The sequence below is a fragment of the Triturus cristatus genome, chromosome 2_1 (genome assembly GCF_964204655.1).
Source record: "Triturus cristatus chromosome 2_1, aTriCri1.1, whole genome shotgun sequence".
Lineage (NCBI taxonomy): Eukaryota > Metazoa > Chordata > Amphibia > Caudata > Salamandridae > Triturus > Triturus cristatus.
In genome coordinates, this window is record NC_140581.1 from 169,051,698 (window position 1) to 169,079,546 (window position 27,849).

Genomic DNA, 27,849 nt, shown 5'->3' on the forward strand with positions numbered 1-27,849 from the left:
TGCTAATTTCAAAAGGACTTGAGACCAGCCCTGCTATGGATAGAGTTGCACGAGGTGTAATATACAGTGACTGTAGGGCATGGATAAAGTTTAAACAAAACCCCTTCCAGTGCAGAACTTCCCACAGGAACCCCCAGGCAACCCTGTCAAACGCCTTTTCGGCGTCTAACATGATTGCACCAAGGGGGGATCCCGTGACTTGAGCCCATTCCAGCGGTGCTATAACACGACGGACATGGTCCGCCGTGTCCCTACCAGGAATAAATCTATGTTGATGGTTAGAAACTAATGGGGATATTACTGATGCTAACCTTGTAGCCAAAATCTTCGCACAAATCTTATTGTCCGTATTGATCAGTGATATTGGGCGAAATGAGGCTGGATCCAGCTCCGGCTTATCCTTCTTCTTGAAAAGACTGATGGTTGTAAAACGCCATGAGTCTGGAATTCAGCCTATTTGTGCATCTCTAAGAATTGTTCAAAAAATCCTCCCGTATCTCAGAGCGAAATGTAGTATAGAACTCCAGAGGAATGGAGTCTGGGCCAGCCGCCTTACCCTTGGCCAAAGAATTCATTGTCAACTCCACCTCCTCCCATTCTATAGGAGCCTCCAAGATAGTATTCTGTTGATCTGTTATTTTTACGGTGTGAAGATCCTTGACAAAGGTACCAAACTCATAGTCTAAATTAAAATATTTAGCTTCCTCCTTATATAGAGAGCTATAAAACTCTGAAAAAGCTGTCAAGACTCCTTCTGGAGTATCATGAATGTGACCCTGATTATCCTGAATCTTAACAATACGGTTAGCCAGGGCTCGTTGCTGGAGTCGTTTGGCTAGAACCCTGCCAGATTGCTCGCCAAACTCAAACATCATTAGGCGGTACTGAAGATATTTAGCTGCGAAGTCCTGTCTAAAAAACTCAAGAACAGAAGCCCTCAGACGGGCAACCTGGGTTTGACTATGGGTTAGGTCACGGCCCTCCCTAATTGTATCAGTGAGCAGAACTTCTGCATGCCGTAATGCGTCAACCTGCGCATTTGTCTGTTCTTGGATTTGCTTCTGCCGAAAAAATGAAAAGCTCTTTGTTTCGCCGCGAATTGCTGCCTTAAGTGTATCCCAGACTACATTAAAGGGGGCTGATCCTCTATTGATATTTAAGAATTCAGAAACCCAGGGCCTCATATGATCAAGATACCGCTGTTCTGATAGAAGTTTTCTCTCAAAGGTCCATGATCTAGGAGGCTTCACATTGCAATTTAAAGTAAGGCCTAGAACCAATGGATTGTGATCGGATATAATACGAGGTAAAATCGAGATTGAGGTGGCATCTGCAAGCTGATCGGACAAATAAACATAATCCAAGCGTACCATTTTTTTGTGAGGAGCTGAAAAGTATGTATAGCCATCTAAATGCTAAAAATGATGAAACCAGAGATCAGTCATTAAGTGTTCCTGCACCAGAGCCTGTAATGCCCTAAATACTCTAGGTTTTTTGCCGACATATTTTTGCCCTCCTAAAAGATTAAAGTCAGAAGCAAGATTAATATTGAAATCGCCACAAAGATAGATTGGGTGTGGCCATGAGGCTAATTCTATATTTAAATAGTGTAGGATTGCAGGGTCGTCCATATTAGAACTATATACTGTACATATAGTCAATGATCTACCATAAATTAAAAGCTCGGAGATGACCCAACGCCCCCCATTATCTTGACAGGTTCTAACGCAGGACCCCACCCCCGCTTTACTAGGATTGTCACCCCCTCTTATCATTGAAGACTGTCGAGAACACCCTATTAGATCAAATCCAGGAATTTTTAAATAATCTCGGTTGCTCCAGGGCACATGAGTTTCCTGCAAGCATAAGACCTCTAAATACAAAGACTGAACAACCCTCGAGAATAAGGCTCTTTTCTTCCCATTGTTAAGACCACAAATATTCCATGATGCTATTCGAATTTTACCCGACGCCACTAAGTCTTTTGAAAATCAAAGCAAAGAGTATAATAACGAAAACAATACCATGATAAATTTCCAAGCGTATTTTTTTAATATGCCCCCTTAACCCACCCGCACCCCCACACCCTTCCCTGAAGCCCACCCATCCTTGAACCCCACCCCCCACCAACCCCCCCAAACCCCCTCCCACCATCCTAGGCAATAGGACCGGAGTCCAAGTGATGGAAGTGCTGTTATAAGCCAACCCCCCCCCCCCCTGAATCACTGCCACCCTTAGGGTACGACCTGCTAAATTGAATCCAGAAAATTCTTAGCCAGAATTTCTGACTCAAAAAATATTGTCTGGGACTGGTAAATAACTTTAAGCTTGGCGGGGAAGAGTAGAATAACCTGTGCGCCTTTAGACTGAAAAGGGGCAATGAGCTGACGGAGCTGCCACCTCCGTTCAACCGTAGCAGGACAAAAGTCCGGCCTAACAAAGAACTGACAACCCTTCCCCGACCTTTGCCTATCAGGTCTGGCTAAATCAAAAATCCTTTCTCTGGCCAGAAAGTTATGTAGACAAATTAAAATGGCGCGGGGTCTATTAACTGTTTGGCCCGGGCGATGCTTAGACTTGAAGGGAAAGCGATGGGCCCGTTGGATTTTCAACTGCCAGTTCCATTCCTTGACCTCTGGGAATGGTTCAATAAATAGATCAACAACAAACTGCCGGGTATCCAATCCCTCCATGCCCTCCGGGCCCGATTATCCATGTCCACAAGCTTCCATTGTATATCCTCTCGTTGTGATTGAATTGCATCCATCGTAGATTTTTGAGTCACTAAATCATCTTCTAAGGTAGAGATCCAGGTCTCAGCCTCAGTGACCCTCGATGCAATATCTGTGCATGTCTTAATTACTCTTCGCAATGAATTGTGAACTTTTCGGCATGCCCCCTGGGCGCGGGCACTTTCCTGTCGGGTCTCCTCACGGTGTGCCATTATAGTTTGATATATTATTGCCAGTGTCATTCCACCAGTAGGAGAACCTGACTTAGGGTCAAGATCATTAACGACTGAATCTTTACATTTGTCTTTTTGGCCCGGACTGTGTGGAAATTGAATAATCACAGGCTAAGGAGCCATTATTCGTGCCAGAATCTTGGGTCACCTTACGAACCGTGGGGGGGTCACCCAGAATGTCAGTAGGGTTCAAAGCATCGTTGGTTTGCCAATCGCCCACCTCACTACCAACATCATCGGACCACTCCTTATCTAACCCGTCATCATCTGCAGAGGAACCCATATGATCAGACAATGAATAAAAGTTATCTCCATCATTATTGTCACCCTCCACATTTGGTAAAACTAAAGGTAAAGGGAGTTGCAGTAAATCTGCGGAGGGGAGACAGGCTGCTGCTGATTTCGCACCCAGCAGTGTGTCTACTGAAACTACATCTCCCAGCATTCCTTTGGATTGTGTGCCCGGATACAGGAGAGATTCTGTATATTGCAAAATCCCTAGCAGACTCTCCACTGGTGGCCCTCCCTCCAATTGAGCCATTGAACTTGCAGAGGTGCCCCCATCCAAACTTTCAGGCAAAGCTGTGAGAGAAGTTGTTATAGAGGCCAGGCCTGCCTTACCGGTAGCGGAGACTGCAACGGGTCCATGAGAAGCATGAGGAGGGCCAGCAGACCCCCCAACATCCAGGCTCCACCAACCTTTATTAACAACGCTCAGCCGAGGTTTGAACATTGCAGGCACCGGCCCCTGAGCTGGCTTAAGCACCTTGCCCGCCACATTTTCTGGCTGGCTCCTTTTTGGAATCTGTGCTGATGGCGGTGAGTCTTTAGCAGCTACCGCCGATGCCGAGACCACATTCGCGACTTTCGCTGTAGACCCGGAGAAATTCTTCGTTTGGCCTTTTGGTGGCATCGCAGCGCTGAAATGAGCACAGCTCCGACAATGCTGTAAACACAAGGAGCAGTGATGTGCGAACAGCGGGCTGACAAACGGTGATGATCTCGCCAAGAAAATCCGGTGCAGCAAGGTACGTTGGTAACAGAAAAATCGCCAAAGCATCTTCCCTCAATAATAGTCAGTTTTACCCCACGCTATAGCACACTATAGCACATACAGGTCGGCAGTCATCAGCAGTCAGCAGGAGGGAGAGAGGGAGAAGACCAGTACCGGCTCACCCAGCCAGAGCACTGGCCGCCATCTTGCCCGGTTTCAATTCAGATTTTTTGAAATTGGCATTTTTGCAAAATTACTAAAAGTCTTGTTAGGGCCTTGGTTAAGTCCCTGTTAGAGTTTTAGAAAATAAACAGTCACCTTAGCTAAGGGCAGAGGGGTTACAACGTTTTGTTTGAATGTCTCAAAACAAGAACCCAGCTATTAGTGGAAATAATCATAATGACATACAGGGACAGGTTGAGGAGCTTGACCTCACCCCTTACCTTCACTTGTGTTTTAAGGAGGAAAGGTCCCTATGTAAGATTAAAATTATAGCCATGGGTCCCCTTCCCGCCAAACAAAAGCTCCAGGAGCTGTTTGCTGGGTATTCTAAGGACCACTCATCTGAAAATGGTGATGACCAGTCAGATGAGGACTAGCGTGACATCCATACCTAGCATTTCCCAAGTCAAGATCCATTAAGGTGTCAACGTGTGAAGCCTTCCTAAGAATTCTCTTCACATCAGTTGGGTCAAGTAGCATAAAGTTACAGAGCTCGTTCTCAGATGCTCTCTATCTCAAAGCAAGGCAGAAGTTCCCGGACACTGATAGAGCAGATGATGGTGTGGCAGAGTTCGGAGGTGATGGAGGTACCGACTGTTGAATATGTGGTGTGGTGAGGGGTCTGAGGGTGCAATGGAATGAATGCCATTCATGATCTTGAGGGTGTTGTCAGCTGTGCAGGGAGTCCAGCTGAGGAGGGTCTGCTGGGGTCCGGTGTCGTTGAATGCGTTGGTTGTGGGTGGAGTGGGAGGGTCCTGGGTATCAAAGATGTCAAAGCTGTTGTATTTTTCCTTAATCTTGCAGTGGTTGTTGCGGAGGTCTCGGAAGGGTGGGATGTCTGCTGTCTCTGTGCTGGGTCTGGCGAATTCTTTGAACAAGGCGAAGACTTCTTTACTGTTGAGTACGTTGGCGTTGATCCTTTCTTGTAGGGTCACTTTCTTTGTTGTTCTAATGTTCTGATGAGGTGGTGTTGTGTGGTGACAGCGGTTTTGAAGGCTGAGTGGTCTTCGGGGGTCTTGCTGCTCCTCCATCTCTTCTCAAGCCATCTACAGGTGAGTCTGGACTCATGAAAGGCAGGAGGGAACCAGTTGGCTTTCTTGGGGTGTCACTTGCCTGAGGCTTTTTTAAGCAGAGCCAGGGTATTGGTGTAGTTGGAGATCTATCGGTGGAGGCTGCATGCTGAGGTATTGGCAACTGTGGATGTCGGTGGGGGAGGTTTGCTGAGGCAGGTGGTGAGCTATTCTTCTGTAATCTTGTTCCAACATCTGCGAGGGTAGTGGTGGGCGTGGTAGTGTACGGTGGGTTTGGTGAAGGAGAAGTGGACGCAGCGGTGGTCGGTCCACAGGAGCTCCATGGTGTGGCTGAAGGTGATGTTGTCGCTGGCGGAGAAGATGGGGTCGCGCATGTGTCCAGCTGAGTGGTTTGGGGATTTGACCCGCTGTTTGAGTCCAACGGTGGTAAGGTTCTCCAGAAGAGATGAGGTGTTCTTGTCATTGAAGTTGTCCAGGTGAAAGTTGAGGTTGCTGAGGAGGATGATGTAGTCTGTGGAGGCTAGAGTGTGGGGTGCAATGAAGTCGATTATGGAATCGCTAAAGGGTGGGCGGAGTCCAGTAGGTCTGTAGATGAGGGTGTCGCAGAGGGTGGTGTTTGGGTTGATCTGGACCTGGACGTGAAGGTGCTCCATGTTGGCCGCGTGGGCGGTGAGGTGGAGGGTGCTTTTGTGTATGATGGTGATACCTCCCCCAGTTTGTTGATGCGGTCCTTGTGAATGATCTTGTAGCCGTTCGGTATGGTGGTGCCGATGTCCAGGGCCAAGGTGGAGTTCATCCAGGTTTACCTGAGGAGGGTGATGTCGGTGTCAACGGAGTCAAGCAGGTCCCAGATCTCCACAACGTGTTTGTGGAGGGAGAGTGTGTTGAGCAGTATGCACTTGAGGCGTTTGGGTTCATTATCTGGCAGTCTTGCGGTGGGAGGGGCTGGTGTGCAGTGGCAGGCAAAGGTGCAGCTGCAGTTCCCACAGGAGAAAGGGCCGTGGTTGTCATTCGGTGATGCGAGGTGGCAAGCGGCAATGTGCCCGGTGTTGAGGGTGAGGAGGGTGCTGGTGTCGTAGCAACAGATGGTTGGAGAACCAGGGTCCGTGGCTCTGGCAAGGTCGAGGCATGGACGGGTGCACACAGGCTTGCCTTTGGTGTACTTTTGACATGCGAGTGATGCACCCACTGCGTGTGGCCGAACAGCCACCACCATTAAGTAGCGTGAGGGGGAGGGCTGGATAGCTAGGAGGCAGGAAGCATGAATGCGGCATTGGAGGGGGCAGAGCCACGTAGGGCGAGTAGAGCCAGGGAAACTATGAGAAAAGGTACAAAAGTGCAAAGTGCAGAAAGAGTAAGTGGCAGAAAGGCAGAAAAAAATGGAAATGAACAGCAGGAAAAATGAAGAATAAGGCAAAAAATAAGGAAATAAATGACAGAAAAAATGACAAGAGAATTGAAGACAGAAGCAGAGAGGCAGAGGGCATAGCAACAGAGCAGAGAAGCTCTCCACTAGATAATCAGGGAGGGCCTCAAACTCGTGGCCCTGCAAGGGTCAGGGGCAGCAGCTACCAATGGAGCTATGTGTGGAAGGGAGCAGTTCACTGACAAGTGCCATACCATTTTAGGTTTAAATCTTTTATTAAAGGTTTTCAACAAAGAACCAATAGCGACAAGCCAACACCCTTTCCCGGCCCATGCAGGAGCCGCCGCAGCTGAGGTCTCCCCCCACCACAGGTGGATGGGAAACTGAAGCAACACTTTCAGGCCCTTACAATCGCTATCAGTTCCGCCCCCCCGGAACCCCCCTCCAACGGCACCCCCCAGTCCCCCCCCAACCCACCATCAAGAGAGACAAAGAAAGAGAAGAAAGAGAAAGAAATGAAGGAGTATAGACCCTGCCTCGGGAACGAAGGGACCAAGAAGGCGCCTGCACCGCTCTGCCCCAAACCCAATGGCCAAACAGGGCGGCTATGTGGCCTCCCCCTCTTCCAGGTCGTCGCTAAGCCGCAGGAGGCGCAGGTATCGGGGGCACGTCAGCTCCCTGAAGTCCTTCGCCAGCAGGAACCGGAACGGCTGCCACAGTTCCGCGAAAGCGTCGCCCTTCCCCGCCAGTGTCAAAGAGATGCGTTCCATCCCCAAGATGTGCCAGAGGCGATGTAGCCATTCTAGATGCGTGGGCACGCGGGACGACCTCCAACAAGCCAGGAGGCACTGCGTGGCCGCCCCCAGCGCCAAGGCTATCTGTTTTCCCCGGCGGGACTTTAGAGGGTAAGTAAGGGCGTTGGGGACCCCCAGGATGATGTATGCAGGGAATCTGGGCAGCTCCGTGACAAAGTGTTTGTCCACCTCATCCAGAATTTGATGCCAGTAGGGCGCTAACAAGGGGCAATCCCAAAGAATGTGTGCGAGAGTGCCCTGCTGACCGCACCCTCTCCAGCAGACCCCGCTATGTGAGTTATCCATGCGATGTAGACGCTCCGGTGTGTAGTACCAGTATGTCACCAGTTTAGTGAATGTCTCAGTGAGCCCTGCGTGTGTGGCTGTGTGGCGAGCCCTATAGCAACAGCCCTCCCATTCCTTTGCCAGCAGATCCCTTCCCAAATCCCTCTCCCAGAGTGCCCTCCCCGCATGATATGAGTGGTGGTGTGTCGACAGGAGCATTTTGTAGAGATCCGATGTCAGTTTCATGTCAGTCTGGCGAGTGATCAGCCAACGCTCGAACGGGGTGAGCCAACGCCGCGCTGCGAGTTTCTCCCTCGGCCGAGTGGCCCAATGTTTAACCTGCAGGTACCCGATCCGGTCCGTGGCCGGAATGCCATATTCGGCTGCCAATTGTGCTAGGGGGATAAACCCCCGGGCGTCGTAAAGGACCCCCAGCGCTCTGCAGCCGGAGTAGCGCCAACCCGGGAACGCAGAATCCGGAAGCCCCGGCGGGAAGTCGGAATTTCCAAACAAAGGGGTGAGAGGCGAGGGGAAGGATGTCAGGTCCTGACTCTCACCCGTCTGGTCCCAAATCCGCACCGTTGCCTGGGTTACCCACGAGGCATACAGATTGGGCGGCCGTTGGTCCCGCCGAAGAAACGGGACCGCGGCCAGGGCCCTCCCGGCCACCGCCCGGTCCTGGAACAGCCAATGCTTCTCGGACATAGGCTTCATCCATTCCGCCAGGTACCGTAGCTGAGCGGCCTGGAAGTAAAGCAGGAGATCCGGGACGCCAACGCCCCCGTGCTCCGACGGGAGCGCGCTAATCTGGCGTTTGAGTCGCGGCTTCCTGCCCTGCCAGATGAAGTGCGCCAGATCCGATTGGACCCGCTTGATCCACCCTTTCGGTGGATATATGGGGAGCGTGTGGAACAAGTACAGGATGCCATACCATTTTAAACAAACAAAACTACCTCTTAAGAAACCTAACCTAAATATAACTTGTGCCCCCCATAATGCACAGTCTTGTCATCAATTATGTAATTTCTAATGTTGCAGTCATGCTATCACTGGTGTCATACATGATGTCATGAGTTATGTAATATAAGGGGTAATTGGCAATGCTTGGCGAGGGCTTGTTATAGTTACTTGAGATGTTTATAACTAGTGAATGTTAGTGGTCTTGTTTGTTTATGCTCACCTGGGTGCCCCAGTGCCCACCTGGGTGCCCCAGTGCCCACCTGGGACACCAACACCACACACTGGGGCTGTGGAGAAAGCACCAGGTCTCCCGCAGCCCAATCGGCTCTATGCATGCACCCAACCCAGATGCAAAAAATACTTTCCTATAGAAACACGATCCTAACTATAAGTACTGGCCACTCAACCACTCACTCACACAATCATACACCCACTCACACATCCACTCATGCACCCATACAGTCACCCACACACCCACTTACAGACCCACAAAAACACTTACACACCCACTAAAAGACTCACACAGCCACCCCTACACCTGCTCACACACCTATTCACCCACCCACTTACATGTCCACACAACCCCTCACACACCTCATACAACCATTCACACACCCACTCATGTACTCACACACCCACTTGCACACACACATCTACTGAGACATGTGTTCACACACTCATACAACCACTTACACACCCACTCATATACCCACAGTTACTCAAATATCCAGTCACACACTGATACAACTACTTACATACCCACTCACACACTAATATACAGCTCTCACACCCTTTCACACATCCATACAATCACTCACACAGACACACACCCATGCAATCACTCACATATCCACTCATACACCCATACAACCACCCCCAAAAAACTTGACCCACCCACTGACAGATCTATACCACCACTCACAAACCTGATAACAGACCTATACAACAACTCACAAACCCAAGGGGGCGTGGCCGGGAACAAGGACATGGTGGCAGCATAATAGTGAGTCTCCGTCCTTTTCCCGAATTAATCCTGCATTTAAATGAGGAGGGGCAATTCTGTAGTGCACCAAAGGGGTGGAAACTCCATGATTACACATTGGCAGCTGCAAAATCGAAAAAAGAACTCTCCGATGCTGAAGGTCTCGCAGCAACTCGAGGAGAGTAAACCGTGAGCTGTAGGCCCTGAATCACCGGGATCTCCAGAGGAAGGAGGCGGCCTCTGGGGGGGCCTTGCTTGGAATATGTCAGAGCGGCGCTGAACTGAGGCAACCCCTACCGCAAACAGAAGGAAGGAGGGACTGAAACTCGGTGAGCGGGGTGCAGAGGGAGGATGGCAGAACCAAAGGAAGGCAGCACAACACTCTCAGTCTGACGCGGATCCCCGGGGACTGTCCCGAGTGGGATATCCTGGCCGATTGTGTTCGGGTAGAGAACAAAATTGATTGCCCCCCTCTGCCACTGGAGGCTGTGTCCGGAGAAGCTGAGGAGGCCTAGATCAGAGTGAGGGAAGATGCGGAACACACACCCAGGACTCCCTCAGTGACGCGCTTGGTAAGCAGGCTCTAAGGCCCGAAGCACCAGAATCGCGGGAAGTGGCTGCCAAAGAGGCTTCGCCTGGACTAGACCGAGGCGGCGCAAAATGAAGGCACTCCTACAAATAAGACACAGGAGGTGAGGAGGGAGAGGCACGGGGAACGCAACACCCTGTTGAGGCAGCGGCGGTGTGAGAAGGCAGGCACCCTTGAGTGGGGCGAGTACTTGGGGCCAACCTCGGGGGGGAATCGCGGCCTGGCATCATTGGGCGGCAGCGCACTGGAAATGAGGAGACCTCTTGGGCCCAGATACAAGAGGCAGAGATGAGGCACTGGCCTGGGAGAGACTGGTTCTCTGGGCCGGGCCTTCTCATTAATGAGACGGATCGGGAACGCAGCCCGGGGAAGGACGGAACTGACTATCCCCCCCTGAAGACAGAAGAGACCTAGGGGAGTAGCGTTGAGGCCGCTCAACACATACCCAACTGGCTCACAGAGCTTCCGCAGCAAAGGAGACACGCCCAATAGGCCTGGGCAAAATCGGAAGACCCCATAACAGCGTGAAGCATACAGAAGGGTGGCCGCCTTAATGCACTCGAACAGGAGATAGGCACTACAGTGCAGCGCAACTAAGCCAGACCAAGGGGAACTGCGCCCGGGTGACGGACGGGCCTCGGCCAGAACAGCATATTTTCCCTCAGCGGTGCAGATGAACCAAACCCTTGGCTGAGAGGGCGACACAAGACTAGGACAGGGAAGAAGGGATCTGCTCAAGATGCCGTGACACCGGCAAGAACGGAATGCCAAGAGTCCGGACAGAGAGACAGTTCAAGGCCATCAAAAACAAGAGAAACATTAGTGTGGCACAAGCAGAGCGGGGAACGGAGGAGAACTCAATCCAAGATTGGTCCTGGCCAGGTAATCATTGTGATCAGATGGGACCAGTGGCCGCAGGAGGCTCCAACGAAAGGCTAGCAGCGCTATATTTATTTATTTATTTATTTTGAGCATTTATTAAGCACGAACAATTGCCCGCAGGCGTCTCGGCGCTGTACTTTAGTTACTCTCCTGAATGATCTTATGAATTTTTCAGAGGTTAAATAACCATGTCTTCAGTTTCTTCCTAAAGGACATGAGATTTGGGCAGGATCTTATGGTTTGCGGGAGTGTATTCCATAGTCTTGGGGCGACAACTAGGAAACGTCTGTCTCCCCAGTTGACCAGCCTAGTCCGTGGCACTACCAGGTCATGCAGTCTTGCTGATCGTAACGTTCGAGTGGGAATGTATGAGACGAGATGGTCGCACAAGAATTAAGGCGCTTGATGGTGTAGTGACTTGTAAACAATGCATAATGTTTTGAATTTAATTCTATTCCTAACAGGAAGCCAGTGGAGACTCCTTAAGGTCTCAGCTATTGGCTTGAATTTAGGGATGTTAAGGAGAAGTCTGGCTGCTGCATTTTGGATTGTCTGCCTTTTCTTGATAATCCTGACTTGAGCATTAGCGAACAAGCCATTGCAGTAATCCAATGCTGATAGGACCAGAGCGCTGACCAATGTCTTTCCCACATTTTTGGGAAGAAAAGAAAGAATCTTCCTGACCAGTCGTAATTTATAGAAGGCAGTGGAGGCCGTCTGATTGGCATGAGCCATGAAATTTAGATTGTCATCAAAGATGACACCCAAATTTCTCACTTTCGTGACTGGTTTGGGTACAGCTCCAAAGGAAGAAGGCCACCAAGTTGGGGACCAGCTAGGGTTGAGACGGCCAAAAGTGACCACCTCGGTTTTATCGGAGTTTAATTTCAAACAGTTAGCTGACATCCATTTGCCTATGGCCAGCATACCTGTTTTGAAACTTTCCGCCCCTGTTTCCCCATCATTTCTGACAGCCAGTATCAGCTGTGTATCATCTGCATATGAGGTAAGGTTCATCCCATGCGCTTTGATGGTTTTTGCGAGGTCCGACACGTATATATTAAATAGTGTCGGACTAAGGGATGAACCTTGAGGTACCCCACATTGGCAGTGATAACTCAGCAGATTCAAACTGGCCCAGTATAACTGCCTGGGATCTCTCTGCCAGAAAAGACGCCAGTAGATCTTTTGCTAGGCCTTGCACGCCCATCTTTTCGACACGGTTGACTAAGATCTTATGGTCAACCGTGTCGAAAGCAGCCGATAAATCTAGAAGCACCAATAGTGCTGTGCCACCTTGGTCTCTGATTAATCGGATATCGTCCGCCGCTTTAATGAGCGCTGTTTCCGTTCCATGAAACTTGCGGAATCCGAATTGTGTTTCGTCGAGCAGATGATATTGCTCGATGAATTCCGCAAGTTGGGTGTTCATGGCTTTTTCGACTATCTTAGCGAGAAAGGGTAAGTTCGCGATGGGCCTGTAATTTTTAAGTTCTGCTTTATCTAGGCCGGGTTTTTTCAAGAGGGGTTTAAGTAAGGTCTTTTTTAACTGGTTAGGGAAGATGCCTGTGCGAAACATTAGGTTGCTTATTTGGGTAATAACTGGAATGACGGTGTCCATTAGTGAACGAAGGATATTTAGAGGACAGGAATCCAGGGCTGATCCAGATTTAATAGTTTTAATAATATCCTGGATTTGATCTTCAGTGACCTCTGCAAAGCAAGAAAAATTATTGCTTGAAGATGGTATATTTATTTTTTCAATGCATTGGTTATCACCTAGGTTGAACGCTGAAAATATGTCATTCACCTTGGTGAAAAAGAAGGATGCCAATGAATCACAGAAATCTTGTGAGCAAGGGGGGTTAAGGTCTGGGACACATCCCGCGAGATGTTTGGTTATTTCAAAAAGCTTTTTATTCGAATTTTTAGCGCTTTCGATTTGCTCAGTGTAGTACTTCTTTTATGTCTCTGTGATCAAAAGTTTATATTGAGTTAACAATTCCTTATACACTTTCCTATTTTCATTATCATACTTTTTCCTCCAGTTTCTCTCTTTGTTTCTGCATTGCTGTTTTAATTTCTTAAGCTCCTCGGTGTACCGGCTGGCTGCTGAGAGCCTATACACAGTATGGCCCCTACAACTGATGGAACTGTAGAGAAAGGGGTTGAGTGTTCTGAGACTTTGCTGTAGGAGCTAGGTGAAGGAACGGACAAACAAACACAAAGTCTGGGATCCGACTGCTCTGTCGAGAGGGGAGACTGCCTGTTGGTGGGGGAGACGTCGGAACCAGAGCCCCGGTGAGTGGAATGGGGTGTCCAAAGACCAAAAAGGGGACTTCCAAGCCCAACACCTTGGAGCCCTCCCCATAACATAGCAGACAGGATAAAGGGGACACTGCCGATAAAGACCTCTCTTTACATCTCATTTGGATAAAATTCTAGCAGCAATTTCTGAAACCAAAACGGCACTGCAGCAAGATATAAGAGCTGTGTCGGTCAGGCTGGGACTCCTGCAGGCAGAACACTCTAAGCTAGCAGATAGGGTCACAGAAGTCGATAACTCTCTTACGGAGCTAGCACCAGACCATAAGCAGGGGTTAGTTTGGCTAGATGAGCTTACATCACAAGTGACAGAGCTTGAGCGGAGAGAGGAGGATGCCGAAGGAGGAAACAGGCGCAACAATGTTCGAGCAGTTGGGAACCCGGAGAACATGGGGGGGTCACACATGGTGTCTTTCCTGGAAAAATGGCTTCAGGAAGTGATGCCGGCTGGCGCAATAGCTCAATTTTTGGCTGTAGAGAGGGCGCACAGAGTGCCGGGGCAGGCACCGGCCCCGGGGAGGCCTCCGTGACCAGTGGTGGCCAGGCTCCTCCATTATAGAGGCAGAGATGCCGTATTGCAACAGTCAAGATCCCATGGCCCATACACGTTGGGTAACAGTAAAGTGTCCATGTTTCCAGACTTAACCGCCAAAGTACAGGCACAGAGAGCCTCCTACATAGCAGTCAAGAAAGCCCTCTGGGAGGAAGGGTTGCAGTACTCCTTGATGTTTCCAGCGAGACTCCGAATTATACTAAATGGAGCTTTTCACATCTACAGCACACCAGAGGACGCCTGGACCTAGTTAGAGGCATATGGGAAACATTCACCACTGCCCAAATCACATCAGGGCACGAGAGGTGAGAAACGAGGAGCTAGAGGACGGCAGGGTCGGCCCAAGAAGACAAGGGCACTGCAGAGGCCCACCACCTCTCAGACACAGCAGGAAAGGGAGGCTGCACTGCAAGCAGTGGCACAGCTGATGTCACCAGGAGGACAGGATCAGAGCAGGGACACGTCTTCAGATAGAGTGAGCCGCTCGTCCAGCTCAGAAGACAACTCAGAGAATGACACCAAGCTGCGGAAACTGACCCCGCGTACGGCTGCCGACATTGCTTAAAGATGACGTACAACCAGGGTGGTTCCATAAGGCGGCACTATGACTGAATGTAGGATCCTGTTGAGTGTCGCGGGAGGGAGCTCGCCCCCGCACTACATGCGGGACCGGACGGATCTTCCACCATCTTTTAACTACTTGACTACTTGACTCCTGTTTTCTTTGCCACCCTTCGCCAAAAGATACCGCCACTGGAAGAAAGGCGGCATTCCTACTGGACTTGATAGTTTGTTGTAAGTTTGGGCAGGTGACCGTTGTCGGTCCGCTCAGGGGATGCTTGCTGTTTCTCATTCTGGGGTCCACTGCAGACACTGATGGGGGGGTGCTGGGGATGATGTTAATCATGAGCAATGGCTAGAAGTCATGGACAGGCCAAGGAGTTTAAGCTCTTGACTTGGAAAATTAGGGGTATGGGTTCTCCCACAAAACAGTATAGTATCCTTAGTTACATAAAGCGTAGAGGTGCGCATATGGTGATGTTGAAGGAGACTCACCTTACAGAGGCAGAGGTTGTTCGACTAAGGCGCAGATGTCTAGGTCAATTGTATGCGACTGGGTACTCCGCATTTGCGAGGGGGGTGCTTGTGTGGATCAGGCCCGGGGTGCCGTTTCAGACTTCTCTCACAATAATTGACCCTGATGGGAGGTGTGAGAAGTTGGCCTGGTATATGCTGACCACTAATTAATTAATTGTTTGGAGTTGTACCACTCCAAACAACCCTTATTAATGATTAGGTTAAATACAACCTTTATTGAAAGCTATCCTAGTGGTAACTATGAAGAGCAGCCTTCAGGCTACGTCTCGAAGGAATGTAAAGCAGCTTGTTTTACCAGAGCAAAACCGCCTGAATGACCAAATGAAAGGTGAACCACACAAGCGATATATAAAATATATGTATTTATTACTAAACACTCTCTACTAACCTCTTTATGAGATTAGAGAACAAAGCACACAATATTAAATCACTAGAACGACAGTAAATAGCACAATACACAGCGGGCTCCAGGGGGAGACCGAACCATATACTAAGAAAGTGGTATAACAACCACGACTTGACTAGACACAGTGCCTAGAGCACATAGAATCACTGGGACCCCAAGAAAACACCCAAAGTAGTGACACAGGGGACCCACGGAGGACGGATGCAGTGTGTGAACACAGGCGCGAGCTCCGTACAATCCTATGAGAAAGTCGCGGTTGGAATTTTAAAGATTAAGGACACTTCGGAGAGGAATTTAAGCAAACCGAGTTAAACATAGAAGGTTCTAAGGCCAGCACCCTTGAGAGTACCGAGATACCCATGTTACCTATCCCAGAGGAGCCAGGTGCATAGGGGTCAAGGGATGTTGGAAACCTTTGTCGTTTTCAATGGCGTGATGCAGAAAAGTGCTGCTGCCGGGAAGATGAAAAGTGTCAGTTGGAATCCAAGCCTGGATCCGAGGTGAGAAGAACCTGGAAGCAGAGGGGACAGAGTCTGGGTTACTTCACAGTGACAGTGACCAGGGGCACAATAGACGAATGCCAACCGATATCGGGTGTTTCAGGTGAGAAGAGGTGAAGCATGACTCTGCAGCCACAGGGACCAGGAGACGTCGACGATGACCAAAGTCTGGAGGTGAGCTGTCCCACAAAGGATGTTGAGTGCTGTGAGATCAGTGTCCGGATTGAACACCAACAAGCCTTGGCAACTGCAACCCACGTGGGCAGAGGAAAGATGCTTCGGTGAGTACCAGCAAGGTCCTGGGGACTCTCCAAGCTATGGCATGTCAGGACACATCTGGAGCAACCAGGAAAGCTCACGAAAAGTCAAAGTTACCTTCACAGGGACCCACAGGCCAACGGACCAGGGATCGCGAAGGGACCTCGAGCTGAATCACAAAATACCAGCCCACAGAACTCTCATGGAGTGTAGGCTGGAAATCTTCAGTGGAATTACTGCTCAGGGTCAGTACTACAAGTAGCCCAAAGCACAGCCTCAGGGATTGGCAAAAAGCATATGCTGCTGCAAAAGTACGTGGTGCACAGGGGTTCAGGTTGCACGGTCCCCACAAGGGATACGGGCCTCAGAATTGCTGAGAGCGCAGATCAACCTCAGAGACCTTGGGAACCCACCTCCTATGTTGCAGAAATTTTCGGAGTCCTCAGGAGCTTGGGAGATGCAAACCGGTCAGATGCGTTTTAGGTGCCTGCCTTTACAGGGGAGTAACTCCTTTACTCCAAGGGAGATTCTTCAGTCATCCAGTGTTGTGCAGAATCGTCGAAGTACTTGGTTTCTGTAGCAGAGTTTAGTCCAGGTGAAATCTAAAGTCCTGTAGTCAGGGGTTCCTACTTTATACCCAAAGAAGAGATGGGACAAACTCTGGGGACCCACCTACGGGAGGGTCAGGACAGAGGGGTGGCTACACCCATGTCCTTTGTCCAGTTTTGCACCAGAGCAGGAGCAGGTGGTTCCTGCAACCGGTTTGAGCTGGACTATGCACAGGGACACCAAATGCGCCTCCAGTGCACCCAACCAGCCCCAATACATTAAAGCCTGTCTGGGAGGTGGTTACACCTCCCTGTGACAGGAAGCATATTGACAAGCCTTCCCTTGCTCAACCTTGGCTCAGCAGCAGGAGGGCAGACTCGTGTCTGTGGCTGGCAGCATCCATTTTGTGATTCCCAGGTCGAGAAAGCTGGTACGGGGTAGCCCGGTATGTCACATATGTTCCTCTAGGAGGGTGGAATCATACTTCACCCGGCAGTTACTGGTGGGGAGGTATGATTCCAAGGTGTTTGACACCAAACACAACATGTTTCTATGCAGCCGTTTTAAAGTTAGCATTTACCGCGAGGTTATAATGCACTTAAGTATATATGGTTGGCTGCATCACAAACAACCCCGGAAAATAGGTTCTGAAGCCTGCAGAAGGGCTCTGCTCATGCAGGTGTACCCTCTCACATAAAACCCAGCACCCTGCCTTCAGGATTGATAAGGCCTGCCATAGGGGTGACTGATGGGTTTATATGTGCAGTGAAATAGAATAGATATAGTGAACCTATATCTAAGTAAGGGGTGCATGCACCACCTTACACAGGCTGCTGAAGCAGACCTGTGGTGTCATTATGAATGGTCTCTCAGGGGTGGCACAATACATGCTGCAGCCCCTGGGAGGCCTCTGGGGTACCTATGCCCTGGATACATAGTATACTAGGGACTTATAAGGGTACCCCATAATCCAATCTGGAGTGTACCTAAAGTACATGCAATCAAATTAAGGAGAAAGCAGATAGACTGGGGTCCCGGATAGCAAGATCCCAGTCAGACTAAGTCGAAAACAGTGTTACATCAGCAAAAAGTGGGGGTGACTGTAAGAAGCAGATCCTACTCTCCTACAGGAGGTATGTAATTGTAAAAGGCAAGCTGAAGAGTAAAGAGGTGACGTTGGGAAGTGTTTATGCACCAAATCAGGACCAGGTAGCCTTCGTGACTCGTCTTTCTAAACCGCTTTCGGGGGTGGTGGGGGCGATTTGATATTGGGGGGTATGTTAACTGTATAATGCGATTTACATATGGACAGATCCACTCTCCCGTTGAGCAGCTGTACCGGGCACGGGCCTGGGCGCTGGATTGCAGGGTGGGAGCTGCTAGATATCTGGAGGGTGCACAACTCACAGAAGAGAAAATACTCCTACTACTACTCCCTTTATGACCTACCCACTGGAATGGATATGTTCCTCTGTTCAGACAGGTTGGGTCCGATGTTGCTTGAGGTGGAGTACTTGGGATGATCCATATTAGACCACAGCCCCTACTGATGCATTTTGCCCATAGGCCCGAAAGGGCCCCCATACCGCAGTGGCGGTCAGACCCCAACCTACTTGATGATGACACCTTTAGACACACAGTCTATGGGGCTATAACGACATATTTTGAGAAGAATCAGGGGATGGCAAGTTGCCCTTTGATTGAATGGGGCGCCTTCAAGATGGTAATCAATGGGCAGTATATGGGACAGACGATGGGGGCTAGGAAAGAGATCAACCAGGAACTCGAATCCCTTGAGGCGCAGATTTTATAGCTAGATAGGGAGCCTGGAACGGGGGCTGACACTCGGAGACGACTAGCAGACTTGAGGACCATTTATAGCACCACAAAGGCTAGCCTACGGATGCTTGGTTCCTGGGCCTACCACGAACGGCAACACATAGAGGGTGGCGGAGCGGGGAAATTACTGGCCCGGTTGATTAGGCCAGAGAGCAGGGGGACCCCGTTTCCTAGCATTCTGGATCCTACTGGACAGGTGATCTGTTCCCCCGAAAGGAATCAACGACAAGTTTAGAGACTATTACGAGAGACTATATGGAAAACCAGCGGATGTACTGAGGGAAAAGTTGACTGAGTATCTGGAGGGATTGGGTTTGCGAGGCCTATGCCGGGCTGCTAGGGATTCAGTGAAACCACCAGTTGTCCTACAAGAAATTAGATCTGGCATCAAAGAAATGGCATAGGGGAAGATGTCGGGGCTGGACAGCCTCCCGACTGAATTCTATATTGTATTCATAGATAGTTTGGCCCCGAGACTGGTGCAGATGTACGCAGTGGCGTTCAAGGAAGGCCATATCCCTCCATCAGTTAGGGAAGCGCTGGTGATCCCTGTTAGAAATTGGATTTTTGGTCAGCTACGGCATGTGCCAATGTCGGGCAGAAACCACCACTCTAGTCAGGATAAGGGAGTTACACTCCGAAAAAAACCCTGCTCACCCCCTTGGTAGCTTGGCACGAGCAGTCAGGCTAATCTTAGAGGCAGTGTATAAAGCATTTGCACATAACCAACAGTAATACGGTGTAAGCACTACAAAAGGATACCACACCAGTTTAGAAAAATATCCAATATTTTTATATACTTAAGACAAGACCAAAAACAATAAAATTCCACAATACAGTACTTAAAAATCTTCAGTTATCAAAATATGCTTGAAAAACAGTTCCTTGATAACAATAGCTCCGTCTGGGGCTATCGTGGTGTCGTGAACAAACAAATCCAAACAGTTTTGGCTTACCGCAGCATTGACGTCGGGTAGGCCAAGACCGCGGTGCGAAATGAGGGCGGTGCGTCGTGTAACTTTACGAGCGGTGTCCACGAACCATGGTGCAGGCAGCGGCGTAGATTTTGGCGAGGAGCGTCGGGGATACCAAGGCGTCGTCGTGAAGCGAGGCAGTGCGGAGTGCGGTGCCCACAGGTCGCGGTGCAAGCAGCGGTTCGGTGGTGGCGTCAGCAGGCGAGACCAGGGTTGCGGTGAAGCATTGCGGCGGTGCCCTCTGCGGTGCTTTCAGGACACGGAGTCAGCAGCGGCGTCATAGACAGCGTTGGGTTGCGTTTCCTCTGTTGCAGCACAAAACACACAGTCCCCAGTGCTGAGGCAGAAGAGCTTGACATCTTTGCTGTTCCTGAGACTTCTTGAACAGTTGGCAAGCTCTACCTCAAGCCCTTGGAGAAACTCCCAAAAGTAGATTGCAGAAAGTTCAGTCCAGTCCTTTCACTGCCAAGACAGAAGCAGCCAAAGCAGGCCAACACAGCAAAGCACACAGCAAAGGGGCAGGTCCTCCTCACAGCTACTCCAGCTCTTCTTCTTGGCAGTCTTCTTAATCCAAAAGAGTTCTAAAGTTCAGGGGTCTGGTCCCCAATATTTATATCCCAAAATCCTTTGATCTCTTAGGCAGAGAGTGTCTGTGCCCAGCCAGAACCAGTTCTGCCTTCTCTGGTGTGACTTACTGGCAGGAGGAGGAGACAGCATTGTCAGAGGCAGACCAGGCCCTTTGAGGTGCGAGGAAATCTCCTCCCCTTTCCCCAATTGCAGCCCAGGTCTAGTCAGCCCTTTCTTGACCCACCTAGACTATCTGGAGCCACTCCTGCTCCCCAGCCTTCTATCATCCAAAACCCAGACAATCAAACCACATTCCAGCAGAGGCACACAGGATGACTGAGCAAGAAAATACCTACTTTCTAAAAGTGGTATTTTTAAACACAGAATGTAAAAATCACCTTCACTAAAAGATGCATCTTTAGAGTCTGAGTTCAGGCATACTAAACTTTATTTTCCTACCTAGTCCCCAGGGCCAGTGATGTTTATAAGATGTTATAAACAAACTTCCCTTTCTGTCCTATGGGGAACAGGTAGCCTTGCAATAGTGAAAAACAAAATTGGCAGTAATTCACTATCAGGACATGCCACACACACCAGGGCATGTCCTACCTTTCACATACACTGCACCATGCCCACAGGGGTACCTTGAGCCTACCTTAGGGGTGGCTGACATGTAAGAAAAGTGAAGGTTAGGGCCTGGCAAGTGTGTGCACTTGCCAAGTCGACGTGCAAGTACCAGACTGCGAACAGGCTCTGCAATGGTAGGCCAGAGTCTCATTTACAGGCTGTTTGGGTGGGTGGCACAATCCGGTGCTGCAGCCCACCAACAACATTTAATCTACAGGCCCTGGTACAGGCAGTGCACTTTACTAGGGACTGACACATAAATCAAATAAGCCAATCATGGAAACACCAATCCATAACACATTGTACCACAGGAGCACTTGCACTTTACCACTGATCAGCAGTGACAAAAGTGCGCAGAAGCACTAAGCCAGCTCAAACAGAGTCAAAACCGGGAGGTCAGAAAGCGAAAACTCAGGGGAAACACGCCAAAAGATGCCAAGTCTAACAATTCCTTTGCCGAAAATCAAGAAGGAAGTGGCGAGCATGACAGATTTTAGGCCGCTGTCAATGTTGAACCTTGATTTTTAAATACTTCGCAAGGTGCTTGCTGTCCGGCTCTTGCCACAAATGCAGAGACTAGTCCACACGGACCAAAACCAGTTTATCCCCACACGTTCTACATCTAATAATTTAAGGAGGCTATACCATGTGATGTGTCATCAAGGTTTAGCGATATTTCCTGATGCAATAGTGATGGCTGTAGACCTGGAAAAAGCTTTTGACTCCTTGCGGTGGAATTTTCTATTAGCAGTCATGGAGCGGATGAGGTTGGGAGACGAATGGCTGAAATGGGTCCGCCTTTTATATGGGTGCTCTACGGCTAGAGTGAGGACGGGAGGCACAGTATCTACACAATACCCTATCTACAGAGGAACAAGGCAGGGGTGCCCTTTGTAACCACTGCTCTTTGCCTTGGCGATAGAGCCCCTGGCAGAGCATCTTAGGCAGGAGAGCGGAAACCTTGGAATAATGTTGGACGGGACTGAGCACATAGTCTCACTATCTGCTGACGACATCTTGTCTGTTTATGTAATGGCTCTCTCAGGATCCCGATAGTGATGCATATACTCTAGGAGTTTGCGGAGTTATCGGGACTGCAAGTAAATACCAAAAAAAAAGTATATTTCCACTGAGGCCCGAACTTAGCAGGCCGCTAGACCTCCCGGTAGATTTAGAGTGGACCCCAGGCTCCTTCAAATACCTGGCAATACAAGTATATGATCGGGAAAACAGATCTGATGGAAGGAAACCTGGGGGGAGCCCTGAGATCACGACGAGCGAATGTAGCCTTTTGGCGCTCCCACAATCTGCCAGTGATGGTGAGAGTGGCACTTTCTAAGATGGTGCTGTTACCGAGACTTTTATATTTTTTTGTTAACCTCCCAGTGGTGATCCCGAGGAGATGGTTTAAGACCCTGAATTCGCTGTTGAGGGATTTAATGTGGGATGGTCGGCGCAACAGGTTTTCTTTGCAGACGCTATAAATGCCCTTGGAGGTAGGAGAGCTGGGAGCCCTGATTTTGAGGCCTATTATTTGGCGGCACAGCTCCAGTGGCTGGCTAGATGGCTAGATGGAAGGGGGCTGAAGAAGATAACCCTGCCGGCTCGGACATCCCAGGGAACCCTGCTTGCCAAAATGCTTATTCCGCCCAACAGATTAAAAACATGGGTGTACATGCACCAAGAGGGCTCCGGATGTGCTGGCATATGCACCAACCCTACCCCTTACGAGAATTCTGCAGAGGGGAATGGGCCCCCCTCACTCAGAACCAGCTACGGGGCTGGGAAGAGGCAGGGGTCTTGACTGTTGGAGATTGTTACGGGGCTGGTGTACTGCTTACATTTGATGATTTTTTATAGTACCACGATTTACCACTGGGACAGTTTTTAAACTATCATAAAATAAGGGGGGCGATGGCTGAACTATGGGGCACCGGCACAGGACAACCCGCCACTCATGGGGCCCTCCAGGCAATGGTGACACTGGGGTCCGCAAGGTCATTTTGTGAAATGGCTCTGCCTGGCAATAACAGAGATGCCACGGAATCATCTGCCCCGCATTCAGGAGAAATGGGAGGGCTCGCTGGGCAAGCAGCTATTAGAGAAAGAGCTTAAAAAGGTCCTGAGGAGTCCAAAAAAGGTGTCAAGGAATGCAGCATTTAATATATTACATAGAACATACCTTACACCTCATCAATTGAATGTAATATTCAAGAGAGATGACCTGTCTTTTGCTAGGTGTCGCACACTAGATGCGAATTTCGATCACATGATGTGGTCCTGCCAGGAACTGCAACAATTTTGGACCGCGGTAGTTGAGACAGTGAGCAGGGTCCTGGCCCGCGATCTGTCATGTTGTCCGGAAGTATGCTCACTGGGACTCTTCCCGAGGCCCAAATCCAAACGGCTTGGGCACAGATTTGTGGATCTAGCTTTCCTGCAGTCTAAGCAGAGGATAGCCTTGAGATGGCAGGCGGTGAAGGGTCCACTAATAGCTGACTGGGAGAAAGACATTGACTGTTGGCCTAGAGCACAGGAGAGAGCTTTAATGTGGGAAGATAAAGTCACAAAAAGGCGTAAACCCCTGGAAGAACCATGGGCAGAAATACCGGGGGCTTGGGATACCCGTAAAAAGACTGACCGAGATACACAGATGGATAGCTCAGAATCTGAGGAGATATAAGAGGTAGAGGATGGCCCTGTTTAGGCTTGGAGACTGTCTGGTTCATGGGCTAGTATGGTCACATTGAGGGGACAGACATATGTACACTTCATAGGAAAGTTACAAGAGGCTTCTGCCCGGTTCATTTCTCTTTGTTTCCACTTTCACCCCCCCTGCCCCAGTCGCCCTCCCACCCCCGTTAGCCTCCCCTCCTCTACTCCTCCCCCTGTAGCCCCAGGGCCCTCAAGTGGTACTAACCGCCCCCCAAAAATAAAGTAGAAATGGAAATGGAATGATTTACTGTATAGGCAGTGGCCCCTGGTAGTATTAGTCACATTTCAGTTCAATCAATCAATCAGGGGATTGTAAGCACGCCACTCACCCGTGAGGATCTCAAGGCGCTGAGGGGGGGGGGGGTCCGCAGATCTGCTTAGCCAAAGAGCTAGGTCTTGAGGGTCTTCCTGAAGGTATTCAGGGAGGGGGCGCATCTGATATCTGCCGGTAGCTCGTTCCAGGTCTTGGCTGCAATGTGAGAGAAGGATCTTCCACCTGCTCTGGCTCTGTGGATGCATGGGGTTCCGGCCAGTGCGAAGTTGGAAGATCGGAGGTTTCTTTTGGGTACGTGGAAGTTGATTCTGTCATTGAGGTATTTGGGTCCAACTCACAAAGGGCATAAATGTGCGAGAATGACACATGGGCAGTAGACACAACTACTCCCCGTAAGATATCTTGACATAGCGAGATCTTGACATCAAGATCGATAGATAAGAGGCTGCTGAATCTTAAGGAGAGGGAATTAATTGGGGTTAGATTCTTGAGATTGTTTTACTGTTTACCTAACCCTGAAGTCTATTATAGATGATGTTAAATGTCTCAGATATTTGGAATATGCACATATTGATGATGTAGCGAAGATGCATGGTTTGTATTTTATTAATGTCATAAATGACAAAAAAAAAACTCACAAACCCACTTACACATCCATACAGCCATTTGCATACCCAGTCATACATCCATACAGCCACACAGCCACTAAGACACCCATTAATACACTGATGCAGACCTTGCCACAGCCACTCAGATGACTGTCTCACTTAGTATTAGAGAAAAAATTATAATTTAACTAATGCAGTAGCTTACTATATATATTTACGTGTCATAAACATGTATAAAGCACTTACAATCAATGGATGATGTCATCAGTGAAGTCATTTGAGATATCTTCAGTGATGCCACTGACAATGTCTTGACTGATGTAATAAGTGAGGTCATAAGCAGTGCATTTCGGGGGCATAAGCTATAGTTAGCTCAGCTAACGATAACTGCTGAATTTCTATGGTTTTGTGTGCATACAATCTAAGCCTAACTATAACGTCCCTGTAACCATTGTTTTTTTTCAGTGGAAGAAATATATATATTTTTATATAAATATATATATATATATATATTATCTACTGGCGGTCGCCAGTAGATAGTTATAGTTAGGACCTATTTTCCATAGGAAATCCGCAACATTCTATTCCCAATAAGTCTGGCGCCGGTTGACGAATCCTCGTGAAATTTTCCAAACTTTTGGCCAGCTCCGCTCCGCTCTGCTCCTACCCTGAAAGTTTTGTGGTGATTCGTCAAGCGGGGGCTGAGAAAAAAGGGGGGTCCCAAAACACGTTTTCCCCATGCAATTTCCCATAGGACCTGTTGTCGCAGCTACAGCCCGAACCGCTGAACGGAATGACACCAAATTTGGCAAAGAGGTAGTCCTCAGTTCAGACTCGTGCCTTTTGCATAAATGGTGTGAATCCGTTCAGTAGTTCCTGAGAAAATTAGAGTTAAATGTACATAAATATCTGTGGCCGGGGAGGATCCGTGGCCCCTAACCGCATCGTGAGCGCACCCTCCCCGAACCAAGCGCGCACCCTCCCGATCGCGCGCTGAATGCTAATTGGCTGTCGAGTGTCTGTCTACATTCGAAACCAGGAAATGTTGGCGGCCATTTTCTGCCTCGGTAGAAGCGAGGCTGAAGAAGCAAGGGGAATAAGTGTGTAAAACATATAAAGGGGGCAGAGTAGAAATACTCTGACCCTCTAGAGGTGCTTAGGGGGTCCCAGAAGGACCCCCTGGGGCACCCTTTTAAAAAAAAAAAAAAAACGGCGAAATGCACGCACGGTGCACGCATCCTATCGTGTTGGGTGCGCGGATCCGCGGAATTTTTTTTTAAAAAAAAGACAAGAAATTATTGGTTGTATGACTGATTTGTACACTGAAAGGTAGGGTGTATATATCTGTTATTTAAAGGTATGATTCTTATTGGTTAACAAAAACAGATTGTAAGGAACATTATATATAATTAGCTGATATGTTGAAAAGTGAAGCACACTTCCTCTCTTGTTTAGCAACATTGTGTGCTGAACTTCTGACCTGTGTGCTCAGTGCAGTGTTCCATGACCTGTTTCTATGGTAACAGGCAGAAGGCAGATTGGGGGAAGGGTTGAAATGTATTTCGGTTGGAAAGGGTTGAAATGTTTAACCAATAGAAATGTGTGTTTGCTTTTGAGTTTATGTGTGAAGGATTGTAATTTGATGTTTACATGTATATGTGTGGAAAATGAAAGGGAAACTTTTTCATTCTTTGTTTTTGCTGAGAGGTGCACAGTGCAGAGATTCTGTAAAAGAAAATATGGTGAGTGAGTACTTGTTAATCTACAAAAGAAATTGAAAGATGAGTTATTTAATTTTGAGGGGATGTATGTAGACTATTTTGAATTTAATCAGACTAATGTATTTCTCCTGCTAAAGTGTAGGGAGTACTTTTTTTTCTCTACAATCTTATTGACAGTGTGTGTGCATGTAGAAACCATTCTGTGTTAAACATTTGTGTTTTTCATGTGTTTGTGGACAGATAACTGTGCTGTTTTTATATTTTGGTAGAATTAGAAACCAGTCATTGTTTATGAATTGGTGAAATTAATTATGTTATGTTTCTATACTAAAGTGTAGTACTTCTTCTAGATGAAGAAATGTGTTTTGGTATAGTGCAAGGGATAGTGTTGTTTGTCTAGAATCACACAGTGAGTATGTGTGCATTTGGGAACCACTGTGAGAGAAGCATTTGGTAACATTGTGTATTTGCTAACAGATAACTGTTTTAACCTGTCATGTTGTGAAGCTTTAGTAGCATTAGAAGACAGTTATGGCTTATGCTTTGATTAAATGAGTTAGGCTTTGACAGAAAAGTGCAGTCCTGTAATAGGTAGATTGTGTGCAGTTCCCTTACCACTTGCACTGTAGTGAATGAGTTTTGGTAAACTCCTAGAGATAGTGGTGCTTGTCTAGAATCACACTGTGAGTTAGTGTGTATTTGGGATCACTGTGAGAGAAGCATTTGGTAACATCATGTATTTGCTGACAGATAACTGTTTTAAAACCTGTCATGTTGTGATGTTTTAGTAGCATTAGAATCCAGTCTTTGCTTATGCGTTGATTAAATGAGTCATGCTTTGACACTAATGTGCTGTACTTAAATATGTAGATTGTGTGCAGTACCAATAACTCTTCTAGACTAGTGAATGAGTTTTGGTAAACTCCTAGGATAGTGTTGCTTGTCTATAATCACACTGTGAGTCTGTGTGCATTTGGGTAAGGATTATGAGAGAAGCATTTGGTAACATCATGTATTTGCTGACAGATAACTGTTTTAAAACCGGTCATGTGGTCAAGTTTTAGTAGCATTAGAAGCCAGTCTTTGCTTATGCTTTGATTAAATGAGTCAGGCTTTCACACAAAAGTGCAGTCCTGAAATATGTAGATTGTGTGCAGTTCCCTTACCACTTCCACAGTAGTGAATGAGTTTTGGTAAACATCTAGGGATAGTGGTTGTTGTCTAGAATCACATAGTGAGTCTGTGTGCATTTGGGTGAGAGAAGCATTTGGTAACATCATGTATTTGGTGACAGATAACTGTTTTAAAACCTGTCATGTTGTTAAGTTTTAGTAGCATTAGAAGCCAGTATTTGCTTATGCTTTGATTAAATGAGTCAGGCTTTGACACAAAAGTGCAGTCCTGAAATATGAAGATTGTGTGCAGTTCCCTTACCACTTCCACAGTAGTGAATGATTTTTGGTAAACTCCTAGGTATAGTGGTTGTTGTCTAGAATCACACTGTGAGTCTGTGTGCATTTGGGAACCACTGTGAGAGAAGCATTTGGTAACATTGTGTATTTTTTAGCAGATAACTCTTTTAAAACCTGTCATGTTGTCAAGTTTTAGTAGCATTAGAAGCTAGTCTTTGCTTATGCATTGATAAAATGAGTCAGGGGTTGACACTAAGGTGCAGTACCATGTACTATTCTCTTCACTGTGGCAGAACTGAAAATTTAAAAGTTTTACCCAAGCACTGTCCTAGAAGTAGTCTGATGATTTAGTC